The 26086-nt window shown below is 45.8% G+C and overlaps 1 pseudogene; it reads right to left on the reverse strand.

Moving 5' to 3' along the window:
• Positions 1 to 1030: 1030 nt before the first annotated feature.
• LOC129525064 (NADH dehydrogenase [ubiquinone] 1 alpha subcomplex subunit 8-like) overlaps positions 1031 to 26086 on the reverse strand; it is a 145478-nt pseudogene continuing 120422 nt past the window's right edge.

Below are 26086 nucleotides of genomic sequence, written 5' to 3' on the forward strand. Positions count from 1 at the left end.
CATGTTCTGCCCATGGGGAGGCCCCCCAAGGGAAACAGGCCAGGCTGGGGGGCCTCGGGGCTTTACAAACATTTCAAAGGCAGAAAAGGAGGACTTTTCCTCAGCCAAGAGCACCCCAAGGCAGGATTTGAGCCGAAACGAGGATTCAAGACACATGACTCCTTGCTAGAGGGATGTAATTTTTAGGGTGAAAGCTCCCTCCAATGAGAAAACTATGCCCAGGAGGTCAGCTCAGGTCAACATCTCCAGTGCCAAACTCAAACGGATAGTTGATGTCTGGTGATAAAGAGTGAAAACTTAAAGGAAAGGAGAGGCTGGATCAGTGCCTTCAACATTTACATTCGCATGCCAGGAACTGTCTGCCAAGTGCAGAGTTCATCATTCAGAGATACAAAAAAATTGACAAGAGCCACGGAAAAGAGGGGTATTCTATAATATTACATAATACACGGTGGACTTGTAAATTGCCGTATCACATAGGCCAGTGCTTCATGCATAGACTTGCTGCAATGCTCTCTTTCCACTTACCCCAGGGTTTATCTCTACACTGAGTCTCTCCTGGAAGTTTACATGCACAGAAATCCTCCCAGCATCCCAAAGCTGTTGTCTGCAGCTTCTGCCATTGGAGGAGTAATTGCAGATGGTGCCTTGGGTATCTAACGCCCTGTGACACATTTCCACAGACTTCCCAGCTGTAAACTCCTTGTGATCATCATCTCGCAGTTTCTGGGAGGCAGAAATCCGGGCTCACCTGCGTTCTTTTCCTCAGGAGGTCTCATGAGCCTTCAGGTTGGACGTTTCACCTCAAAATTTGACTGAGAAAGAGATCCACTTCCAAGCTCATGTGGTCCTTGGAGGGTTGGCATTTCATGGGCTGTTGAATTGGCCACAGGTCCTGCCCACACTTAGGGGAGAAGGTGACATGAGAACGTGGATGCCAGAGGGTGGCATCACCAGGGGTTGGCGGGCAGGCTGCAGTAGGTGGTCTCTAGATGACCCCAGTGACCCCTGCTTGCTGGTATTCACAGCCCAGTGCAATTTCCTTTTCTTGAGTAACTTGCTGTGGCGTTAGGATCTCTCAGGGTTGACGGGATGCCGCTTCTGTGACAGATGTGATTGAATCACATGAGATTATAATATCCTTGTTGATAACAGACACTCGCCCTTGCCAGCTTGTATGATGCTAGCTGCCTCATCATGAGCAGCTGCCTGTGTGGCCAGGACCTGAGGGTGCCCTGCAGCCACAGCCAGCAGGAAGCCAACGGGCTCAGCACAATAACCCACAGAGAACTGAGTCCTGCCAACACCACGTAAGGGAGGAACAACCCCGCCCCAGCCAAGATCTCAGGTGTGGATTAGCCAGGGTTCTCCAGAGAAAGAGAATCACTAGGATATATATGTGGAGATAAGAAAGGAATTTATTATGGAAATTGTGATTACAGAGGCCGAGGAATCAGCCTCATGGCCGGTCCTCCACAAGCTGGAGCCCCAGGAAACCCCATGGTGTAGTTCGATCAGCATCCAGTGGCCTGAGAGCCAGGAGCCCCTGTGTTGGAGGGTGGGAGTAGATGCATGTCTCAACTCAGAGAGCAGATCCACCCTTCCCAGCCTTCTGTTCTGTTTTGTGGGTGATGCCAGCCCACATCGGTGAGGGCAATTCTTTTTACTCAGTGTGATTCTTAATTTTGGGTGTCACCTTGACTGGATTAGGATATACCTAGAGCACCGGGAAAGCATTATTCCTGGATGTGTGCAAGGCTGTTTCCAGAGGGGACCGGTGTGTGAGTCAGTAGACTGAGTGGGGAAGACACCCTGGCTGTGGGCAGGCACTGTCCAATCAGCTGGAGAGGATCCTAAAGAAGAAGGCAGAGGAAAGGTTATTATCCTACTCTCTCTCCTGGGGCTAGGACACCATTCTCCTGCCCTTGAACATTGGAACTCCAAGCTCTCTGGCCTGTGGATTCCAGGACTCCCACTAGAACCATGCCCAAAGTCCCCACCACCCTGTCAGGTTCCCAGACATTAAGCCTGGAACTGAGAGTTACATATGGGCTTCCCTGGTTGTGAGGCCTGAAGACCTGGACTGAGACATGCTATGGGCTTCTCTAGGTCTCCAGATTGCACACAGATTATGGTGGGACATTGCAGCCTTCATAATCACATGATCCATTTCCCCTAATAAATCTCTTTTCGCATATCTCTGTCTGTATCTAGATATTGATATCCTATTGGTTCTGTCTTTCTGGAAAACCCTGGCGAATACAGTGTCTATTGATGCAATTGCTAATCTCTTCCAGAAACACTCTCACAGACTTACCCAGAAAAAATGCTTTACTAGCTATCTGATTGTCCCTTAATCCAGTCAAGTAGACACAGAAAGTTTTCCATTGCAAGGTGAGATGCCAGTCCTGGCTTACATCTTGTTTGCAGGCTTGTTCCAGGGCCATAATCAGAGGACTCACCCCAGCTGTGCCCAGATTCCTGACCCACAGAAACTGAGATAAATGTGTGATGTTTTAAGATGCTAAATTTTGTGGTGATGTTCACAGTGGTAGAGGGATAATGCAGACTGCCTTCTCTAAGAACCTGCCCCTCAACTCTCTGTGAGTCTTCTTTCTTCAACATTTCTCCAAACTTTCCTTCTGTACAGGGTTGACTGAGAAGTCTTTCAAGGGATAACAGCGCCTTGGAAGGGGTAAAACTGCATAAATTCTACTTCACTAATACACCAACAGTCCACTGTATGCTTCACACAGAAGGAATGTGATGCCCTGGGCAGGAGGGCATTTGGTATTTAAGTGCAATGACCCCTAGCAATAGCCAGAGTTGTTACCAGTTGTCTCAACCTAAATAATTTCTAGTGCATATCCAAGCTTTTACAGAACTTTCGCATAACAAACAAGTATGGTTTCTGTCTGTAAATGTAAATTTTGCCCAGAATGTACTGCTGGAATCCTCATTGCCTTTACTTTTAGAAGCAAAGGACACACAAGGTCTTTCCTGTCTCACTCGCCCTCATTTAGATAAAATGACAGATATGACTTCTGGATCAGACCCTGGTATGACTTGCGACTTGTTCCTCACCTTTGAAGATTCTGACTCTTCTGCAGATTAGAGAGTTTCCCATCACTCTTTCTGGTGTGTCACTGTAAGATCCAAAGGAAGAAAGGACACCTCCCATGGGTCATCTCTAGTTTAGGGACAGGGTGTTTCTGAAGTATGTGTTAATAAACATATTTATAATAACACATATTGGCTGACTGTCTCAGGTATAAAATCCTGAGACTCAGGGTATCCACATGCCCAAATGTGGCTCCTGCAGTGTCCCCGCTGTAACTGGGCTCTCTAGGACCACACATCACTCTGAGAGCACCTGTGCCAGCCCTGCCTTCCCTGACCTTGTCCCCCAAAGCTCTACACCTGGGGAGCAGGATCTTTCATGTTATCCCTGAAGGGATATGAAACATCACTCCCACTCCCTCGTGTGGCTGTGGTGGTGGAAATGAATGATGCTTCGGAACTGTGCTCTGTCGTATGCGTCACACTGCTCCCTTCAAAATGCACTTTTACAGGCATCGTTTTACTCAAACATCAGAACAATCTCATGGGAGACAGGCAAGAAATTATTTATTCCCATTGTAAAGATGATGAACGTGAGACTCAAAACAGATCGTGTGACTTGCCTTAGTCACGCAACAATTTGGGGCAGTTTTTCTTAAGTCCGTTGAGTTCAGCACTTTCAGTTATCCCCTCACAGTTTTCCAGGGTCTAATGGGGATGATTCCTGCAGAGAGAGGTCAGTGTGGACCCACAGTGTGTGCCGTATGTCGCCCTCATCTGGCCTCTGCCATTGGATTCTGCATCCTGGAGTCCTGAGGCTGTGCCCAGCCTGCTGCAGAGACCAAGTCCCCAGATCCATGGTGCCACTGGTCTCAGCTTGCTGTAGACAGTTCTTGGCTATGTCTGAGGTCTAGGGTAGTTGTTAAATATGCAAACATTTGCTTCTGAAAGTTGCACAGATGAGATAATAAATGTATTGTCACTCTTCATGAGCATCAGTGAACATTGCTTACCTCACTTGGATCTGTGAGATTTCACAATCTGTTACTTTGTGGCAAAACTGGTATAAATTTAATCCTTGCATTTCTCTTCCTGCCTCAAACACGGGCCAGTAGACCTTCTTCCCGAAGTCATCCATGCCTGGAAATGAGCTTGCTCACATCCTGCAGAGCAAAAGTCACCTTGTGTCCAGCATCAGAATGCACCAGCCTTGCCTTCAGAGCCACTGATGTTTACTTCCTGAGCTCTGCCTGGCTAAGGGCTTGTTTCTGTGGAGCCAGTCTCTTCTCCCTGACTCAGGGAACACTTCTCACCATGGCTTGTTTCAAACTGCACAGTTCTAGGTGTCCAAGAGCTGAGGGACCTTTGAGGCTCAGCTTCTGGGCTCTACAATATAGATAAAAATACCCAGTTCATGAGATTGTCTTGAAGGTAAAATAGGTATGCAGTGTGACAAGGTGTCACAAAAAGGTGAGAGTTGTACGGATTTATTTTGTCTCCAATGTACCCAGGTCATCCTCCAAACTGAAAGCTTGTCATTGACCCACCAACAAACCCTGCCATGTGCCACAACTTCATGATTCTTTCCTCTCACTAGAGGAGTGCGTGGAGTGACTTTTTTTTCCAGCTGGTGATCCTTTTTGTATTAGTCATTCATTAATTCCGCAGAGTTTAATGAGTGGCTGCTTGTGCCCGCCTCTTACTATTCCAACTCCCTCTCTCATTAATTCACAGGAATGAATTCTCTCATTTGACCAAAATATGCATTCAAGGAACATTCACAAACAGCACCCATTGGCTGTGAAATAATGCCAAGTGGCTTACGTGGACTGAAGCCCATGTGCTCGGTCCATGAATGACCTTCCAACCTGCCAGGCCCAGCCTAGTTTCCGGCCTCTGCGTGCAGCCTCCTCAACACAGCAAAGCCCCTTGATCCCTATCTACAGAAAGTGTCAGCCCTTCTACCAGAAGTCCTGTAGTACTTCAACAGCTACAGCCACACACTCAGGGACTTGACGGTAAGGATCCTTATTACCGGCCCAACTCTGACCTGGTGCCCAGAATCTGATAGTGTGGTTTATGAACCCAAGCCCCACCCTGGGCTTTAATCCTTAGAACTATATTTATGTCCTGGGTCCTGCTTTAGTGAATGCCCTAGTACCCCGAGGCTCTCCTAAGTCCAAAGCACTGCCTAGGTATTACCAGCCAATCCTGAGAACAAGCCCTCAGTCCTAGGCTGAATGGGGCTCTGCTCCATGTGAAGATACTTCTGTGGGGCTCTGCTGCCTGGGCTCCCAAATTCCACCCACTCTGTGTGTCAGAGAAACTTTTGCTTCTTTACTTTGGACCCAGCCTTTCTTGACTCTCTACCTCGTCCACCATTATCATGTGTATTTAGACGTCCTTCTTGGCCAACCAAATGGAGTTATCCACCAGTATCAACAGCGAGATCAATTAAGGTGCAATCCCACCTGTATGGGAGGGTCTAGGTGCAATCACTCACCTGGTCTCCTATGCAGTTGTGACGAATTCTGGAGATAAGACCTAGCAAATTGGATAAACAGAGTCTACCTTCCTCACCCAGTGTTGAGCAGATTCCTGGGGTCGCTGTCCACTCTCCCATGGTCCCAAGAGCTCTCACATGCCCCAGCTTTGTCTTGACCTTTGGGGCATTCTGTCCTTTCCTTCAGTAAGGAGTTGAGACAGAGAGGCTGTGGACAGGGCCGGCAGGGATCCGGACTGGGCTGTGTTGCCTCTGTCTGGCACTTGCTCCACTGAACTTCTTCACAGCCACACACGTGACCTTAGAGGGACCATCAGGGTCAGTGCTTATCCCTGCAGGAAAACCAGGCTTGGAAAATAAATAAAGGACCATGGGCTTGTTTGATGGACCAAGGCAATAAAGGGGCTGATGTTTGACAAAACAGTAAGGACACCATGCAGTTAGCATCCCAAACACTGCAAGTTATCCAGAAACGGAAGAAAGCCTTGGCATAATTAATTAGTACCTAGAATACAATTTCACATGAGAATAAGCAGAAGACACATGAAGTAATAAAGGCACTGCAAAATCCAGATCTTAAGATGAGTCTTGATATTTTTTTGAAAGTCAAGCATTTTCAGCAATGTCTGAAAATCATGTTGTTTAACAAAGTGAGAAAAAGAGTTTTGGGGTAGAGAACTGTGGGGTGCACACATCCTGAGATGGTAAATATCTGGTGTCAAGCCCCGGGCTTCCAACAAGACAAGACACATGAGGCAGCTTGTTTACATCTCACTGAAGGAGGAGGGCACAGGAGAGAACATCTGAGGGAGAAAAGACGCAGAAGCTGCTGGGAGATCGGTGTACAGCCGACAAACCCTCGAAGGAGAGACAGGGAGAAGACAGCCAAAGCGCACTTTTCCCATCTCCTCACTCAACCATCAACATGCAATACTTCTGTGACCTCCCGTCACCAAGATTTGTGGGGAGTTTCCCCACCAAGCAATCCTACAGATTCTCCAGCAGATACAACTGAGTTTCTTCCAATTCAATTCAGTTCTGACACTATCTACCTGGAGACAGCAGCTGATTCCACAGGTTGGGGGCTCAGTCACACAAGATCACCCTCCACTTCAGATGCCAATCACAAGACGCTGAGGAAGCAGCTAGATGCATCATTTCTGACACGCTAAAAGAATACAGTTAGAGGTCTCTTCTGAGAGGACCGAAGAAAATTGCTTATAAAAGAATTTCATACCAAAAGCGCTTCAGATTCCTCCACCCTTGGACTCTACATATGTTCCCGAGAGGTTTTTGCTGCCCAGATAACCTCCCAGGTTAATTTGCACTTTCCCTTGTTCCCTTACTCTGAAAACCAAATCCAAGTTCAAGATTGTTAGAAACCATTATACCGTAGTGCAGATTTTGTATTTATTTTCTTCATGATCTAAGTTTCTTGAACAATTAGCAACTAGAGAAAAATTTCCAATTATTTTTTGAAAATTAGTGATCACTGCAGAGCCTCAGCTGTGTGCTCCTATTCTCTGTTTTCCACACCCAACAATAACTTGGCTTTAGAGACTGTACAGTTAACCACTCCTGTAGTTAACTTCACCTGGTGGCCTCCACACAGGCCGCAGGCTTGTCACCTGTGAGGAAGCCTTACGTGCTGCTTCCCCATCCCCAGCCCAGGGGAGGACGGCAGACTCCAGTGTCCTGGTGCAGAAGTGTGCAGGTTTTCACTGCAGGGCCTCCCTGCACACTACGATGAGGCCACATCCCAGGGGCTGTGCCTGCACAACTCCACAGCTGTGGGCATGTGCAGGAGGGCTGGGACCTCCCAGGGGGTGGCAGGAAGCAGGGAGGACTGGGACCCACTCAGGAGACAGGGCATTGACTGAGAAGAGAGTTCCAAGGAGGCGGCTTTAGATCCTGGGGATCAGGGTGTCTGTAGAAGGAGGGATCTGGGAGCAGAAGTCCTGATAAAATCTCCCACGGTGGGTCTCTGGCTTCAGAGAATAAAAGCTGCAGCGCTGGGCGGCCTCTTCTCCTCCCACTGTCCTCAACCAGGCCAGCAGCCAGGGTAGGTTTTGTCACCAAGGAGGTGGGCACAGGGAAGTCCTGGCTGTGGGACTGGATCCAGGTTCAGGGCAGCCTTCAAGCTGTCCCTACAGAGCCTGGGAGGGTAAAGAGGAGGGAGAGGAACAGGCCAGCAGTCCTAGACAAGGAGATGCGGTCAGGCCTCAGTGCAGATACTGCACAACCAAGGTACAGAGAGGCTGGGGCTCACAGAGGGACCTGGAATTCAGGTTTCTGACCCTCCCCATGACTCTTCCCTTTATTGCTTAATTCTAGGGAACTCTCACAGGCCATGGCCTGTGGCTTTTGCATGGCAGGCACCTTCTGGGGTAAGGGAAGGTGAGGTACCTGCCCTGCAATATATCCCTCTCTGATATGTTTTTCCTCATCTTCCCACCTGCACCTTCCAAGCCTCTGAAAGTGTGGGTCAGAGGCCAAAATGGCCATATGGAGGCAGATAAACTAATATGAGTTTTCCACTAATTTGTATGTGACTTTGGACAAATAGTCCAGTTTCTTCATCTAGCAAATGGGACAGTTCCCCTCTCTCCCAACTACCCTAAACAGGAACTCTAGATGCCTCACAAGAAAACAAAGCTAGTTTTTTTTTTTTTAGACGGAGTCTTGCTCTGTCACCCAGACTGGAGTGCAGTGGCCTGACCTCGGCTCACTGCAAGCTCCACCTCCCGGGTTCATGCCATTCTTCTGTCTCAGCCTCCAGAGTAGCTGGGACTATAGGCACCCGCCACCACGCTTGGCTAATTTTTTTGTATTTTTAGTAGAGACGAGGTTTCACCACGTTAGCCAGGATGGTCTCAATCTCCTGACCTTGTGATCCGCCCATCTCGGCCTCCCAAAGTGCTGGTATTACAGGTGTGAGCCACCACGCCCGGACACAAAGCTAGTTTTTAAACTGCAGTGTGCCATTTGTATGCACGTCGTTATTATCGCTCTGATTATTAGAAGGACAGCTTGAGGTCAGCCGTGTAGAAGAAACACTAGTCTAAAGATTCACATTCACAGATTTTAGTCAAAGTGCTGTCACTTACCAGCTTTTCTGAGTCTTAGTTCCATAATTTTAAAAATGGGCTTGCCAGGAGTGATATCAGCAAGACAGTGGACTGGAAGCTTCAAACACTTGTTTCCCCATGGAAATATTAGGAAAGCAACTACAGATGGACTACAATAACTTTATAGGAGCTCTGAAAACAAATCCAGCATCTACAGCAACTAAGAAAACATCAAATTAAGAAAAAGTTACATTTAAGCCACCAGGAAATGCTGTGAAATTGCTACCCATCCTTGGTATCTTGCAGCACAATTCCCAGTTCCCTCCCTCAGGCTGGAAGAAAAAGGACAGCATTTATCTGTAATATTCTACTCTGTATGTGGCTGCCCAAGAGACTTGTTTCTGTTTTGCCTGGCTGGGAGCTCAGGTGGAGAATGGTGCCATGGCTTGGCTCTCAGGCTGCTGGAAGCCTTGAAAAGCAATGGCAGACACTAAGGCATGGGAGAACTGGTGGGGAGGCTGCAGACTGTGGACACCTGGGGCAAAGGAACATGGGCAGAGAAATGCAATAGAACATCTCAGGCCTGAGCCTGAGAGAAGCTGAATGAGGCTCATTAAGACATGTAAAAGCGGCTGTTTATATGGGAGAAATTGAGGGAAGAAAACAAGACAATGCACACACACACACAAACACACACAGACACGCACACACACACACACACACACACACGCCCAGGGAGGACACATGCCCAGAAAATACCTAAAATGACCATAAGGCTTTATCCCAGGCTGATCCAGACTTAGGACATCTTTCACCAATTAGCAAAAGTATGCCACATCAGTCTGTAAAGACTGAGAGAGGTACCTGTTTCTTCAAATGCCCAGTTTTTAACAAAAGATTACAAGGCACACAAAGGTACAGAAAAACATCAACCATTTGCAAAACAAAATAAGTTTTCAGAAACTGTCTTTGCAGAAACACACACATCAGGCTTCCTAGATAAAAAAAAGTAAAACAACACTTCAATATGCTAAAAGAGTTAAAGAAAAACACAAACGAACAACTAAAGAAAATAAGAAAAGCAATATACAAATATACATTAAAATGATAAGAAAATAACCAAAATTATAAAAAAAGAAGCAAACAGAAATTCTAGAGCTGAAAAATATGGTAACCAAATTGGAAAATATACTAGAGCTGTTCGACAGCACATTCAAAGAGTGAGAAGAAAGAACCGATAAACTTGAAGACAGGTCGTTTAAATTACGAGTCTGAGGAACAACAGAAACAATAAATAAAGTAAAAGGAGCTCATGGACTTATAAGGCGCTGACAAGTGAACCAACACATGCATTGTGGAAGTCTCAGAGAGGAGATACTGAGAGAGAAAGACAGAGATTATTTTTATAAAATAATAATGGTTGAAAACTTCCCAAGAAATCCTTGAATCTACAAATTCAGGAAGCTTGATGAGTCCACATAGAATCATCCTAAGAGACCTGTACTGAGTCGTATTATAGTTAAACTGCCTTAAACCAAGTAAAATAGACAGTCTTGAAAGGAGCAAGAGGAAAGTGACTTGCCATGTAAGAGGGATTCCCAAGTAGACTATTGGGGAATTTCTCAGTAGAAACTTTACAGGCCAGAAGACAGTCAGAGGACATACTTAGAATGCTGAGAAAACAAACAAGGAAACACTCAACTCTCAACTAAGGATTGTATATCTGAACAAACTGCCCTTCAAAAATGATGGCACAATAAAGACATTCCCAGAAACACAAATGGTGGAAGGTGCATCGCCACAAGACCTGCCCAAAAAAGAATGTTAAAGGGACTCCTTCAAATCTAAATAAAAGGACCCCAAAGAGTAACTGGAAGCCGTGGCATATAAAAATAACGGTTTCTGGTAAATCGAATCCATGAGTAAATATACACACATATACATATACCATATTTTGGTTTGTAATTCCACATTTATTTTGTGATAAATCAATCACAAAACGTCAAATAACGTATGAGTTTACATATGTGAGGTGCCTAGAGTAGTCCTGTTTATAGAGGCCAAAAGTAGAATGGTAGTTGCCAGGGTCTGGATTAGGGGAATAGTTAGTGTTTAATGAGTGCAGGGTTTCAGTTAATGGAAAAGTTTTGGGATGGAAGATGGTGATGTTTGGAAAAGAGTGTGGATGTACTTAATGCCACTGAACTGTACACTTAAAAATGGTTAAAATAATAAATGTTAGTTATGCACATGTTACATATGCATACTATACACAAAGTATATACATGCAATGTATACAATAAATAATTTTATAATAATTTTCCAATATATGCAATATATACTTTTTGAGATGGGGCCTTGCTATATGGGTCAAGCTGATCTCAAACTCCTGGGCTCAAGTCATTCTCCCACCTCAATATCCTGAGTAGCTGGGGTTAGGCATACACACAATTTTTTAATGGGCATACTTCAGAGAACATGTTCCTATGGTTTACTGCCAGGGAGAAAGACAATAAATAAGTAAATAATGAAAACGTTGAGCCAATTTCAGGTAGTAATATGTGCTGTGAAAAAATCTAAATATTTGCCAGGCACCATGGCATGTGTCCGTGGGCTCAGGGGGCTGAGGCAGGATTACTCGAGCACAGGAGTTCGAGGCTATAGTGAGCTATGCTTACGCCTGTAAGTAGTCACCGCACTCTAGCCTGTGCAACATAGCAAGACCCCATCTCAAAAAAAAAAGCAGAAAAGAAGGGAAAAAAGAGAAAGATAATATAAATCTAAATAGAGTATAAAGAGAGAGAGACTGAGGTGGGAAGAAACATGAGGTTCTGACTGTAATGTCTTTGGAGGCCTTTCTGAGTGGGTAATTCTCCAGCCTGAGTGATGGGAGATGGGTGGCTATGTGTGCAGCCCTGCGGGGAGGACTCTAGGCAGAGAAACATCCCTGAGATGTTGAAAGAAGGCAAGGATGAGTGTGCTGGGACACAGTGAGGTGTGGAAGTGAGCTGGATAACTCGGGAGACTGGCTGTCATGTAGAACCATGTTCAGTGTGCACTGGAATCATGCAGTCTGATGCACATTTCAGAAAATTACTCTGCCTTCTGAGGGAATAATAAATTTTTATTTCAGAGGGAAGAAAGAAAGGCTAGATAAGAGGTTGTTGCATTGTCCAGGCAAGAAATGATGGCATGCTGAATGGCACTGGTCACAATGGAGACAGGGAAGATGACTGGATTAAGAAAAGACTTAGAAGGTAGAATTCAGGAGAATCTCTTATGGGCCAGACCAGTGTTTCCAGGGAAAGAGAAGAACCATGAATGACTCCTAGGGCATTAGTCTCAGGAATGAGCACATGATGATGCCATTTACAAAAACAAGGAAGATGGGCAAAACAGTTTTTGGATGTGTGAATTCAACAATTTTTGTGGATCTTCTCAACTTGAGATGCTTGCAGAGGAGGCAGAGGCAGATAGATAAATGAACCTAGAGTCCAGGAGTGAAGTCAGGGCTGAAGCTACAGATGTGGTCATTATTTTGCAAAAGGAACACTTCCTAGAGAGAAGGGGCAGAGAAGGGGAACCTGCTAAGAGACTGAGGTGGAGTGTGTGGGATCCTGGAATCCTGGAGAGGAAGGCATTTCAAGCAGGAAAGAGATGATCCATGCTGAAGGTGTGAAATAATGCTGACTCCTGCAAGGTAGTATTCAAATGTCAACCACAAGGGACTCCTTGAAATGGGAACTGAGTGGATGGCACAGCCAGGAAGGAGTTCCAGAAAGCAAGAAGCTACACAGAACTCCAGGAGAGGATGCTCAGCTGTAAGTTCAGGTATCATCAGGGGTGGAAGCCCAGGACAGTGTCTATAATCCAGTGGCTGAACCATAAGCCTGCCCTTCTCTTCTTACAAAATGCTGAGGCTCTTCCCCCTTCCTGCCAGGATTCAGAGACCTGGGGAGACAATTCTGGGGAGAGGGAGCTGCCTCTGTCCCCAGGGCTTTGAGAATGGGATGTCTTAGCTGAGCCTGGGCCTGCTGAGTGAGCCTCCCTGGGCCGCCAAGGCCTGGAAGTCCCTGGGACATAGCTTCTTCTTCCTCCAGGATGGCCATTTCTCCATAATAGCCCAGAAGAGAAAACTCTGGACCTGTGTGTGATGCACCTCCAGGCTCAGGTTTCTCAGTGGCTTTGACTTCCAAGGCGAGCTCACACTGCCTTTCTCCTCAATCCCAGGTAAAGCAATTATTGTCCAATGGTGGGGAGGAGCTATCTCTTTTCAAACAAGTTAAAGTGGAGCAAGGGGAACAGAAAAGGTGATTTTGGCACTGGTAGGATCTAGAACATGAATTGATCAATACAGTGAGAGAACAGAGAGCAAGAGTGGAAGAGGAGTGAGTGATGTTTGCACATGTCAGCTTTCTCTACGTACCCAGCAGGGGCCATATGTCCTGGCAGGTGCAGCCTTGGAGCCATCTTGTAAATGGTGTTGAGGGCATAAGGGTCCTTGCTTCAGTAATCAGAGCAGGCCATGGGCTGGGAGAGACCCCTCCCCTCCACTACACTGACGAGACCTTTACACTCCTGTGGCAAGAGTCACCCATTGTCTTCGTCTGCTCTGGATGCTATAACAAAATACCATAAGCTGGGAGGTTTATAAACAACAGAAATTTATTGCACACAGTTATGGAGGCGTCAAATCTATGACCAAGTCACCAGCAAATTCGGTGTCTGGGGAGGATTCACTCCCTAGTTCATCGACGGTGCCTTCTTACTGTGTCTTCACGTACTAGAAAGGATGAAGGGTCTCTCTTGGGCCTCTCTGAAGAGGTCACTCATCCCATCCATGAAATTTCCACCTCCATGACCTAGTCAATTCCAAAAAGCCACAACTCTTAAACTCATCACTTTGGAGGGCATTAGGTTTCAACATCAGTTTGGGGGAAACAGGACCATGGTACCCATCTTTCATAGCTACAGAAAACCTAGACTGAACTCCCCTACCACCCCAACCTCCACTGTTTCAGATCTCTGCCCTGAAGATGTGGAGAATCCATAACTATGAAGGGGGAGTTCTGAGGGGAAAAGGAAAAGGGGAAGGAAGTTCATGCTGTTGATCACTTCACTGTGGCATGTACTTTAAAAAAGTATTCAGCTTTAATCCCTCAAACTGTATTTTTTTACAGAGGAGGGTATCAAGGCTTAGAGATTCAAAGTAACCTGCAAGATCACCCAGTTATTAGGAGAAGGCAGCGCTGGAGTGCACACTCCTGTCTTCACAGCTAAGCCAGTGCTCTGGGTGCCACCCCAATGTCCAGGTTGCAGGAGGTTCAGAGCAGCAGAGGGGTGAGGTTTAAGTGATTTCCTCCCAGACCTCATCCCTGAGTCGGCCTTCTGGGCCTTGATGCTGTCACTTTAGATGCTTTCATTCCCCCAGGCACTAGGATTCAAAGAGTTTTCCCCAGGAGACTTCACGCAGGAAAAATAGCCACTTCCTCTAGGCGTTTGAACAGGCAGGGCTGAGGCAGTGGTCAGGAGACAGGAGGGAGAGGTCACCATGGACAAAGGAATCTGCTGGACATCAAGCCTCCAGTTGCTCTTGTGAAGGCTGCCTGGGGCCTCCTAGGGCTTCTCCTTCACCCCTGGGGTTCATTCCACGTTGCTCTTCGCTAAGCTTAGAAACACGCCGTTCATGGTGTTTTCTCATCTGATCATGAAGAACAGACTACATAGAGTGTCTTTGAATCTGTGTACCCTCTTCACACTTTTCTTAGAGGAAGGAATTTGAGTCCCTGAGCACCGGGTCCCCCCACTGCCTTGCTGGGCAGCAAGACAGGACAAGCCTTCCACTAAGCCTGTTTCCTCCTGTCATATCAATGAGGACATGACAACAGTCACTCACGTAGTTACTCTGAGCCTTTGCTATGTCTCCTTTCCACATCAGCGCCTGACCCCCAAGAGAAAAGAGGAGTTTAGAGTTTCACTAATCTGCACAGAGACACCAGCTAAGGAGTGGAGGAGCTGGAACCAGCTCCAGGTCTGTCCGGTGCCGCCATGTGTGCTTTCTGAGGCCTCCTATTATCCCTGGGGACAGATGCTAACTCAGCCTCAAAGGGGTGTCCTGAAGGTCGATGGGGCAATGCGTGTGAATGATACAGAGGTGGCTCAGATATTGATATGGTTTGGCTCTGTGTCCCCCCTCAAATCTCACCTTGAATTGTAATAATCCCAACATATCAAGGGCGGGACCAGGTGGAGATAATTGGATCATGGGTGCAGTTTCCCCCACGCTGTTCTCATGATAGTGGGTGAGTTCTCATGAGATCCGATGGTTTTATAAATGTCTGGCATTTCCCCTGCTGGCACTTCTCTCTCCTGCCACGATGAGAACAAGGACATATTTGCTTCCCCTTCCACCATGGTTGTAAGTTTTCTGAGGCCTCCCCAGTCATGGGGAACTGTGAGTCAATTAAACCTCTTTCCTTAATAAATTACCCAGTCTTGGGCAGTTTTTTATAGTGGTGTGAGAATGGACTACTACAGATATGATCCCTGCTTTCAGGAAGATTTACAGTCTAGAAAGGGTGGCAGTTGCTGAGGAGAGTAAAAGTCACCTGGTGACCACTGAACAGAGAATGGAGTAAAAAACTCCTAATTTGCGGAATTTGGAAGGGAGCAAAGACCCCCTGGTGACCATCAAACAGGCCATCCGGAGGCAAAACTCCTTCCCTGGGAATAATAATTAAACTTCTCTAGTATCTAAAGTCGGCATCTGGTTCCAGGCCTCGTTCAACTTTTATAAGTAACTAAAATGTCCATACATCTCTGAAATGCCATGTGGAAACTCATTTTGCAATGCTTGCTTACATTAAGGCACCAAAACGTCTACAAATGTAATCATTATTATAACCTACGTGGCTAATGTGTCCCAAATTACCCTCAAGCTCCCCTCTTAAGCTCCATAAATGCTCCTAAGGAAAATTCACTGCGGCATGCTCAATCCTCTCTCAATAAGGCACCCCACTGCACCCTTTTGCAGTGTGATTCCTTTCTAATAAACTTTCCTTTTTCAAACCTATACTATTGTTGGTAAATTATTTTTACCAACCCATGAGTTGACCACTTCCCAATGCCAGGGCTCTGACTCTTCGCCTGGCAGATGTAAGTTAAACAGTCAAGCAATAAAACGAGGGGCAGACTGTGAATAGAAGAAAGGTGGCCGGGCCCAGTCGCTCACGCCTGTAATCACAGCCCTTTGGGAGGCTGAGGCAGGTGAATCACCTGAGGTCAGGAGTTCAAGATCAGCCTGGCCAATATGGCGAAACCCTGTCTCTACTAAAAATACAAAAATTACCTGGATGTGGTGGTGCGTGCCTGTAACCTCAGCTACTTGGGAAGCTGAGGCAGGAGAATTGCTTGAACCCAGGAAGTGGAGGTTGCAGTGAGCCAAGATGGTGCCGCTACACTCCAGCCTCAGCAACAGAGCAACACTTTGTCTTAAATAAATAAATGAGTGAATGAAAGGTGACCAGTGCCTGGGACTCTGATTGCCAGGGCCACCAAGAACAGAGGGTGACCTCAGGCAGAACCGTGGGTGGTCCTACTGCTTCAACTCCTGCTGAGGGCAGCAGTCCAGAGTCCTGGCAGCTCAGGAGGCTGGAGTGCAGAATTCCAGATCTGGACTTCATCCACCTCCCTCCAGAGCCTCTCTCAGCCCCACAGGCACCCCCAGGGGGACTCTGGGCTCATTTTTTCCTATCACTGATGAGGCTAACTCTCACTGTCCATCAGCTTCCAGATGCAGAGTAGCTCTAGGCCAAAGCAGGAGGTGGGTTGCCACTGTGGAATGCATGTCGGCTTTGCAGCCTGAAGATTGGGGTGAAAATCCAGCCTCACTGCTGGTTACAGCACAGCTGGGTCTTCAACCAAGCTCTGGTCACCCAAGTGGGTGTGTTCCCTGATGCTCCCAAGTGGCTCTGAGTGTACTCTGGGGGCCCCACACCCTCATGTGGGACTTGGTTCACAGGTTATGCCTCAGTGGACATAGGTGCAGGGCCCTTGTGGGTTTCATCTGCTTCGGTGCAGGCCCTTGGGATAATGGGAGCCACCAAGCTGGGAGTTCCTTTGGTCACCGTATGCGTGGGCTTGACCCCATGTTCGTGTCTCTCACTGTGTCTGTGCCATGCTGCCAGGGTTCATGTGTGGTCAGGCGTGTAGTTTAATCTTGCATGTCTCTTGATTCTGTGCTGCGGCCTCTCTGTGTGTTTTTTCCTTGCGGTAGTTAGGATTTTGGAGCAATGAAGGAGCCGGAAGTTGAAAAGTCAGTGGAAGGTAAACATACCTGACCCCAAACCCTTTCGCCTGAGACGGGGGGAGTGGAGGGTAAACATACCTGACCCCAAACCCTTTCGCCTGAGATGGTGGGGGTGGAGGATAAACATACCTGACCCCAAACCCTTTCGCCTGAGACGGTGGGGAGTGGAGGGAAGTATCCTACATAGGTGTATCATTTTTCATCTTTTATACAGTATTTTCCCCTTTCTATGTTTAGATACAAAAAAGACTTACCAATATTAAGTCCAGTACCATGCTATACAGGTTTGTATCCTAGGAGCGATAGGCTATACCATATAGCCTGGATGTGTGGGAGCCTATACCATCTAGGTTTGTGTAAGCACACTCTATGGTGTTGGCACAATGATGAAATCACCCAATGACACTTTTCTCAGAATGTGTGCCCGTCAAGTGACTCATGACTGTAGTTGGATGCAAAGCTGGGAAGGAAAGGTATTCCACATAGCAACAACAGCATGAGCAGGGCCACAGAAGAGAGACATTGGGGGGGGTAATTATGAGGAACAGCTGAGAGTTATCTTTTAAAATTAACTTTATTGAAGCATAGCTTGCATACAATTAAATGCACCCATTTTAAGTTAATAGTTCGGTGAATTTTAAGCAATGTATATAAACCCATGTGACCACCATCTCAGAGAAAACTTCCTTTAAAAATTATCACTTCAAGCTGTTTTTGTGTTTAGTAAATGATAATTTTATTACAAGTTTTATAATTCAATATTAAAACAAAAACAATACAGAGGCAATAAAATAGACTATAGAAAGCATATGCCTTGGAAATAGCTCTAGGTTTTAAACCTTACTTCTCAAGCAAGTTGCTAAATTTTTCAAAGCCTCAGTTTCCTCATCCATAATATGGGGATAATAATAAAACCAGCCTCACAAGATTGCTGTGAAGATTAAAAGAAATAATGTGGGCTGGGCGTGGTGGCTTATGCCTATAATCCCAGCACTTTGGGAGGCTGAGGCGGGCAGATCGCATGAGGTCAGGAGTTCGAGACCAGCCTGGCCAACACGGTGAAACACCATCTCTACCAAAAATACAAAAAATACAAAAAAAAAAAAAAAAGCTGGTGTGGTGGCACCCGCCTGTAGTCCCAGCTACTCAGAAGGCGGAGGCAGGAGAATGGCTTGAACCCAGGAGGCGGAAGCTGCAGTAAGCCAAGATCGCACCACTGCACTCTGGCCTAGGCAACAGAGCAACACTCCGTCTCAAAAACACAAAAACAAAAATAAATAAAAAATGTTAAACTTCTAGCACAAAGCCTGGAACATAGCAGGAACAGTAAATGGTGTTAGCCTTATCACATTTAGACAGGCATTGGTTGTATAGTTACCCCAGAGTTATGGGACAGACTGTGAAACTTGTACACAAAGGCTTTGAAGGGATCCTAAATGAAACTGTTAAAAGGCTAACAAAAATGGCAATTCTGAGTTCCACTTCACAATCAGTGGTGAGGGCTCCAGTGTATTACATGCTCAAACCTGGTGCTTCGAGATGGAATGGGTCACTTGACAATTGATTCTGGAACGAGTTTAAAGCAAAACACTTAAAAGGTTCCCCATGAGTTTGTCAGACCTGCTCCCTGGCCTTTAAACAGAGCCTGACCTCCCACATCTCAGGCCACAGGAAGCCGGCGAGGCCACGGCTCCAGGATTCCCCCAGCGGCCCCATCCTACCTGGGGGCCCAACCACCTGCTCCGGCTCCAGCTCCCTGGCTCCCCAGCGTCCTGACTCCATGATCCAGCTCTGGTATCCGCCTTAGGGCTGTCTCCTTGTGTCAAGACCCGTTTCTTCAGTTTACCTACCTGTCACCCTACTCGTTCAACTCTGCAAGCTGTTTTGATAGCCGCCAACACCTACTGTGTACTGCTAAGATGCTCCCTTAGTCGCAGCTCCCTGGGACCCCCTGTCCCAGCTCCCAGCACACAGGACCCAGGACACAGTTGCAACCATAATATAATTCAGGGGTCATGGGGACGGAGTGCCATCTACCTGAGCAACAAAGAGCTGGAACTCGTCAGGCAGAATCCATGAGCGAGGGTAGAAGTTGTACTCCTCAGGAAAGAGATTCTGCATGGTTCTCACTGCTCTGCTCAGAGTAGTTTTACGCACCATCTCCGTCATGCCTGGGGAGGAGAGACGCTGTGAGGTTTTAACAACAGTGGGCTACTAGCTATAAAACAGCCATTGTTTGGGACTTTTAAAACCACCCACCCGACATATTCTCTTTTTCAGGCAGGATTTTTAAAAAAGGTCTGAGTTGTTCCCCACAGTGGTGACTCATGGTTTGGAAAGAACTACTGAGTTAATGAAAAACTTGAGGTAACGGACGGGTGTTCTTTTCTCTTTATAAAAATGAAGCATCAGTTTGAAGGAATGAGTTTTCACCTAGTTTATTCTTTTATTCTTTGTCACCCCCTTAGGTAATGAATAGGGAAGCATTTATATCTTGCACTTAAAATTTAATACCTTCTTTAATTTGGGGCCACCTTATGTGCTTCTGGGATTCCTTCCATTTTGTACCCTAGAGAATATCATCTAGTGGACTCTGGTTACATTATGAGAGGTTTAATTAAGTTTATTTCTTTTACTGTTTCATGAGTATTAAAGGCATGGAATAGGAAAATACACATCTTTCAGCATAAAATCTGTCTCCTTGAATGAAGGACAGGAAATAAAAAGAATACCATAATTTATACTTCAAGGGAAAAAATGCAATCTGTAGGAGTTCCTCAGTTATAAGGACTGACACTGACATTGATCCTATCTCATTAATTTGCCCAGAGGGAATTGAAATGTCTCACTGTTATAAAACATTAAAAGAATGGTGGGGGCGTGAACCTGGGAGGCAGAGCTTGCAATGAGCCAAGATCGAGCCACTGCACTCCAGCCTGGGCAACAGAGCAGGACTCCGTCTCAAAAAAAAAAAAAAGGTTGGTGGATTTTATTTCTTGTAACATCATTAGTAACTCTGACAAGAGAAGAAACTGAGTACTATATATTGTAGCAAATTTTAAGCAAATAGGTAAAAATTATTATCAATTTTAGCATGTTTATTTCATTTTTTCTTTTTTTTTTTTTGAAACACAGCCTTGCTTTAATGCCCAGGCTGGAGTGCAGTGGCATGATCTCAGCTCATTGCAACCTCCACCTCCCAAGCTCAAGGGATCCTCCCACCTCAGCCTCTCGAGTAGTTGGGACTACAGGTGTGTGCCACCATGCCTGGCTAATTTTTGTATTGTTTTTGTTTTTGTAGAGACTGGGTCTCACTATTGCCCAGGCTAGTCTCGAACTTCTAGGCTCAAGCCATCCACCTGCCTTGGCCTCCCAAAGCCCTGGAATTACAGGTGTAAGCCACCATGCCTGGCATCATCCTTATTTCTTTTTCTTTTTCTTTTTAGGCAGAGTTTCGCTCTTGTTGCCTAGACTGGAGTGCAATGGCATGATCTTGGCTTACTGCAACTGCCGCCTTCTAGGTTCAAGCAATTCTCCTGCCTCAGCCTCCTGAGTAGCTGGGATTACAGGTGTGCACCACCATGCCCAGCAAATTTTTGTATTTTTAGTAGAGAAGGGGTTTCACCATGTTGGCCAGGCTGGTCTCGAACTCCTGACCTCAGGTGATCCACCCACCTCGGCCTCCCAAAGTGCTGGGATTACAGACGTGGCCACCGCACCCGGCTATCATGCTTGTTTCTTAAGACAAATATCATTGTCAAAAATGGCGGCTACAAATGGCCTTTACCCTGAAAGAGACCAAACAGTTCCATTACTGATACTAGAAATGTGCTTGGCAAAGCTATTTTTAATAGAAAATACAAAGTTCCATGTCAGCTTGGCATGCCCAAATTATCACACATTCCAAATGGGCAGTCAGAATGAATGAGTTTCCTCTAAATTCCCACGTTCAGGAAGAAAAGGGTAAACATCTGGGAAGGAAAGTTTTAAGAACCAACTTCTTGCTTCCATCAGCATATTAAAAAGTGCAATAAATCTAAAGATCCCAGCTTCAAGACATCAGTGCCCAGGTCTTAGTTGTTGTTTAGAAGGATGTAGGGAAGGATTAAGTAAGAAATAAAGGAGCTTAAAAAGCACTAATAAACTGTGCTCTAACACGGACTGTTCAATAGTCAAGAAAACTCACTGAGGACACTGTTCTGAGCTTCCCAAGAAGGGAGTCTGGAAAATCACAGCTATTTCCTTTTATTCTCCCTCGAAATTAGAATTGTTGCATTATAAACACAAGAGCTGACCATAAAGTAAACAAAGCAAAACTTCAACTTTTTTGGAATCCTTTTGCTTGAGGTTTACTAACATTTTAGTTACCGTATTGAACTTAAAGCCTTCATAACTAACTGTAATACAGCACCTTACTCCACGTAGAGGATGCCTCCTGACCAGATAGTGTTGTGGTATTTTCTGCACTTTAAAGTCGTTGTGCCAGGGGAATGTTCTCTTCCAAAATCCCTCAGCAGGTCAGAAGGGCTCACACAACACAGAGAGCTGTGGGTACTTGAGGGCAGTCTGGGTGCTCCAGAAAAGTTTTGTGAAAATCTATGTCCAGCAAATTCAGTCAATATTCATTTAATATCGGCAATGGCTCCTTCTGTAATGTGCATCATCAGGCCCCACACCAGCTAATAGATGTTTCCAAGTTTACCTTCATGTCTCCAGGCAGTTTTCTACTGAAAATGGCCAACTTAAGAAGCACCCCTGGAAGCCAGGCACTTCCTGCCTGCAGGCCGGAGGCAGCGCACTCCAAACCTGCCTGAATGTCTGTCTCCAGGAGGGACGCGTATAGACTTCTCTCAATCCACTTAGCACCAAACCTTTGCTCCTCCATATCTAAGCTGTACTCCTATCCAGTGCCACCGGGGAAAGAGTTTCTGGCCCCTCACTAGAACCCACATGGAAGCTTCTGGCATCTCCACCTCTGGAGGTGGCTCAGAGACAGGTGTGGGAGTGGCATCTTCTCCATTATGACCCTGACAAGCGTAGCAGGGTTTCTAGCTGATCCAGGGCACGCGTTCCCAGAGTAAATCTGTGAGAAGGAAGGTCATGGCCAGCTCTGCTGACTTCAGGCCCTACTGGCTCCAGGCCCTGTCCCCTTTCCCTAAGCAGCTGTAGCACCTGACCCCTCATCACCTGTGTCCCCTCCCTGGGCTCTAGGACCAATTCTGAACTGAGATAGAAGCTCTAGGTCTAACCCCCAGCTCCCTTCTGCCAAAAGTCTGACCTAGACTTTGTATTCCAATCAGATAAGAAGGATTTTACCCATTTTTCCGGTGTTCTATTGCTTGTATCCAAATATTGGTGACCTTATCTTTTGCTCCTGGAGCCTGAGTGGCTGCCTTAGCAATGCAGAGCTGCGTCCTTTTCTTTGTTCTCTCCAATGCCCCTCCTCTCTCCAACCTCTCCTCTGTTCCCCTGAAGCCCACCCTGCAAGGGCTGGAATCCTCCTGTCTGTGACTTTCGCCCAGTGTCTGGGGTCCTGCTACCTAACAGCTCCTTTTGAGGTTGACTGCCCACCTAGGTTTCTCAATAAGGTCTATCCCTAGATGTCCCTATGAGGGCAGTTCCCCTATCGATTGGGAAAACCTCCTAATTCAGGTGGGAGTTTCTGACACCAAGGGCTTACCTCCTGCCCCTCCTTCTGAGGCCTGGGCTTTTCTGTCTGCTACGCTGGAGTCTCAAGGCCTGGTGGGTCTCATCCCATTCAAGTTAACTGACAGCATAACAGTTCAATCTCAGGTTTGCCCATGCAGCCCTACTTAACCCAGTTAATGTAAAACAAAACAAACTAAAACTGAGCTATACTTGGAGCACTATTCAATCAAAATATTATTTATAACAATAATTCTTGGCAAAAACACATTAGAACCACCAAACAACAAATAAATCCTTTCAGATCCATCCTGTTCTCTCTATTCTGATTGCCACTAATTCATTCATCTCTTGGGTGGATGCTGCAGCAGACTCTGAGCTACATCTCTGTTTCTTCTCTGAGCCATCTCATTTCTAATGTGTCCCTCTGGCTGATCTTGCTAACATGCAAGCTGACCCGTGTCACTGTCTGGCTTAGAAATTCCTCAGTGGCTCCCCATGACCTTCAGGCTCTAACAATGCTGTAGTTGGGTTCCTACTCATCACCCCTCCCCTGCCCTGCTCACCTGATGCCCTCTAACCATGGTGGGCCACTTGCCCTTCGCTGAACGAGCAATATGCTGAAGGCATTCTGTCTTTGCACCAACTCTGCTCCCTTGTTTGGCATGGGGATCAGGCCCATCCATCCTGGAGGCTCAGTTTCCATGCCAGTCCTGTTCTCCAGGAGCTCTCACCCTGCTGCTCCCTGGGAAAATCTGGGTTAGGTTGCCTGCCCTTGCTCCGGACCCCCACAGCATTCCAGCTTCCTCCAGCATAGCCCCTAGGCTGTATTTGTCTTCTCTCTTTACATGCCTTTCTCTGTGTCTTTATAGCCCCAGAGCCCAGACCAATGCTTGACAGATGGCTGTCCCCACAGGTTCCTCACTGAAGCTCCCTCCCTCTCCAGCAGAAAGCCCCCTCCTCAGGTGGGCTCTCAGGTACCACCTGCCATGTGATGCCATACATCTCAGACCCTGAAACTCAGCAAAAGACCTGCTCAGAACCTGAGAATGGACAGTTTTGGACTTTCTTAAAGCTAAATCTGATATGTCTAATCTGACATGTCTGATTTAGATACATCTAAAGAAAGTAGACATATCTAATAATCTACTTTCTTTAGACGTATCTAAATCAGATTATTTTCATAGAAAGTCTTAATTCATCAGCCAAAATATAATAATGTAATTTGAACCAGGAAATTACCCATAGAAAAGTGACTAAAATCTAATGTGCTGACACAAACAAAATTAATCACTTCCATCTGTATATATCCGTTCTCAGTTGACCTAGCACATAAAGCATTTATACTTGCCTGGGATATCCACTAGAACTTACCCTAAGTAATATACAATGCATAGAAAGTGCATTTTAGAATAATGAGATATATGAGAGACAGAAGATAAGCTTGGACACAAACTGGTATCAGAGGACAGACTGTTCTGGAATTACCCCTCTGCTGAGGATTACTACCTTTCACAGGGTAGAGGGTGTGGCAGCACTGTTCCTCTGCCTAGAGGTTCAAGAGCCTGCTTTGTCATTAGAACTAATTAATTTCTGTTAGTAATGTGGAAAAGTCTATGTTCCAATCACCGGCATGTGGAATATGGGATGGGGCAAACTTGCTTCTTTGGAATGAATATCATTCTATCACCTTTATAAAACTAATCCTTTGTGGGTACTTCATTCTATATTTCTAATTTGTATTCCAAATGTAGATCTATAGCTACTTCTTTCCTACTCTGAGCCACTAGATGAGGCATGAGCAAATGGTGAAAATGTAAATGAAGCCTCATTTGATGATTCATGTCTTAGGAACTCTGCCCTCATTCAAAGCGTTTTCTCTTCCAAACTGTATTCTCCCAATATCCTAATAAGTCCTTTAAGTGGCATCACAAAGCATCCTTTTCTGAGCAGCAAGACACAAAAAATAATAGCTATCCCATTAAACTGTTGGGCAAGAACTCTGGCTGCAAGAATTACTCTTGTTCTGTAACAAAACCCTTTCTCCTTCTCTAAAGATAAATTTGACCTTGGGTTAACTTTCTATCTCAGTTCCCCTAGAAAACAATGAAGGTAGAATGTTAGCTGAATTACTAGGCAACAAAGCATATGGTTAAAATGATCCCTGATTTGGTAAATTGCATAAATATCTAGTAGAAAGTCATAGCTCTAGGCTTTTCTGAGTGCAATGATTCTTGTAACTTAATATGACCCTTGCTGGGACCTTAGAAGGCATACTATGGAGCAGTTCTAGGAGATACTGGCTTCTTTGGGGCATCTAAGCCAAGAAAGACTCATATCCACCAATGTGGATCTTGTCCTTTTGCACCCGAGCTTTCACTTGAGGAGCCAGAGACTAGTCTCTGGAACTCTTGCAAATACTCCACTGAAGAGAAATGCTTGACACTGACTGTCCAGCAAGCCGTGTTTCCTGCCCTGTATCCTTCTAAGTGAATCTGAGCCAAGTGTGGCCTATGGTAGTGAACTTGTAAGACTGCATGCTTAGGTGAAAACCCCTAGTGGATGTGGCATAACTACCACCCCGTGTATAACGTATGGCTATTGTGTTTTCTGCAATGCGTTTTCTTAAAGACGTGGGATAGAATTTCAAGGAAAGAGTAAATTGATTCTCCCTTTAAAATAGGTAAAACTGATAAAATACTAAGAGAAAACACCGTATATTTAGGCAACTACACCAGGACTGCAACCATGCAAAAAGGATGAGTAAACTTGCTTAAGGTTTGGGAGGAAACATAGAAATATTCATATTGCTGTTTTGTTAAATGAGATATGGGATTCAGGGTGATGTTCTTTTTAGAAAGTATTTATTATGGCATTACAATATGGTCTGTGTAATATATTAACATTTTAAAAAATAAGTGGAAGGCCCTTTGACTGCATCATACCCAGCTTAATCCAGTGCTCCTTCTCCCTAAGCTGTCCTACCATCTTAAATATCCTCTTCATTCAGCCATCAAAAATAATGAAGAGACCCAGTACAGTGGCTCACGCTTGTAATCCCAGCACTTTGGGAGACTGAGGCAGGTGGGTCACTTGAGGTCAGGAGTTCGAGACCAGCCTGGCCAACGTGACATGGCAAAACTCTGTCTCTACTAAAAATACAAAATTAGCCAGGTATGGTGGTACAGGCCTGTAATCCCAGCTACTCGGAAGGCTGAGGCAGGAGAATTGCTTGAACCTGGGAGGCAGAGGTTGCAGTGAGCCAAGATCGTGCTGCTGCTCTCCAGTCTGAGTGACCAAGCGAGACTGCATCTCAGAAAAGTGGTAGAGATTAAAATGCAAAACAAAAAAGTTGTATTGGGAGGTTGGTAGTGGAGTGAGAGGGATATCTTAGTGCTGGCTATGATGCTTTTCTAGCACTAAGATTTCTCCTTGCAGGATAAGTCTTGCTGAGATAATGTCATTAGGTAAAAGGCAGACGCTGTGTGCAGCCTGTAGTAC

The sequence above is a fragment of the Gorilla gorilla genome, chromosome 8, assembly GCF_029281585.2.
Source record: "Gorilla gorilla gorilla isolate KB3781 chromosome 8, NHGRI_mGorGor1-v2.1_pri, whole genome shotgun sequence".
NCBI classification, from domain to species: domain Eukaryota; kingdom Metazoa; phylum Chordata; class Mammalia; order Primates; family Hominidae; genus Gorilla; species Gorilla gorilla.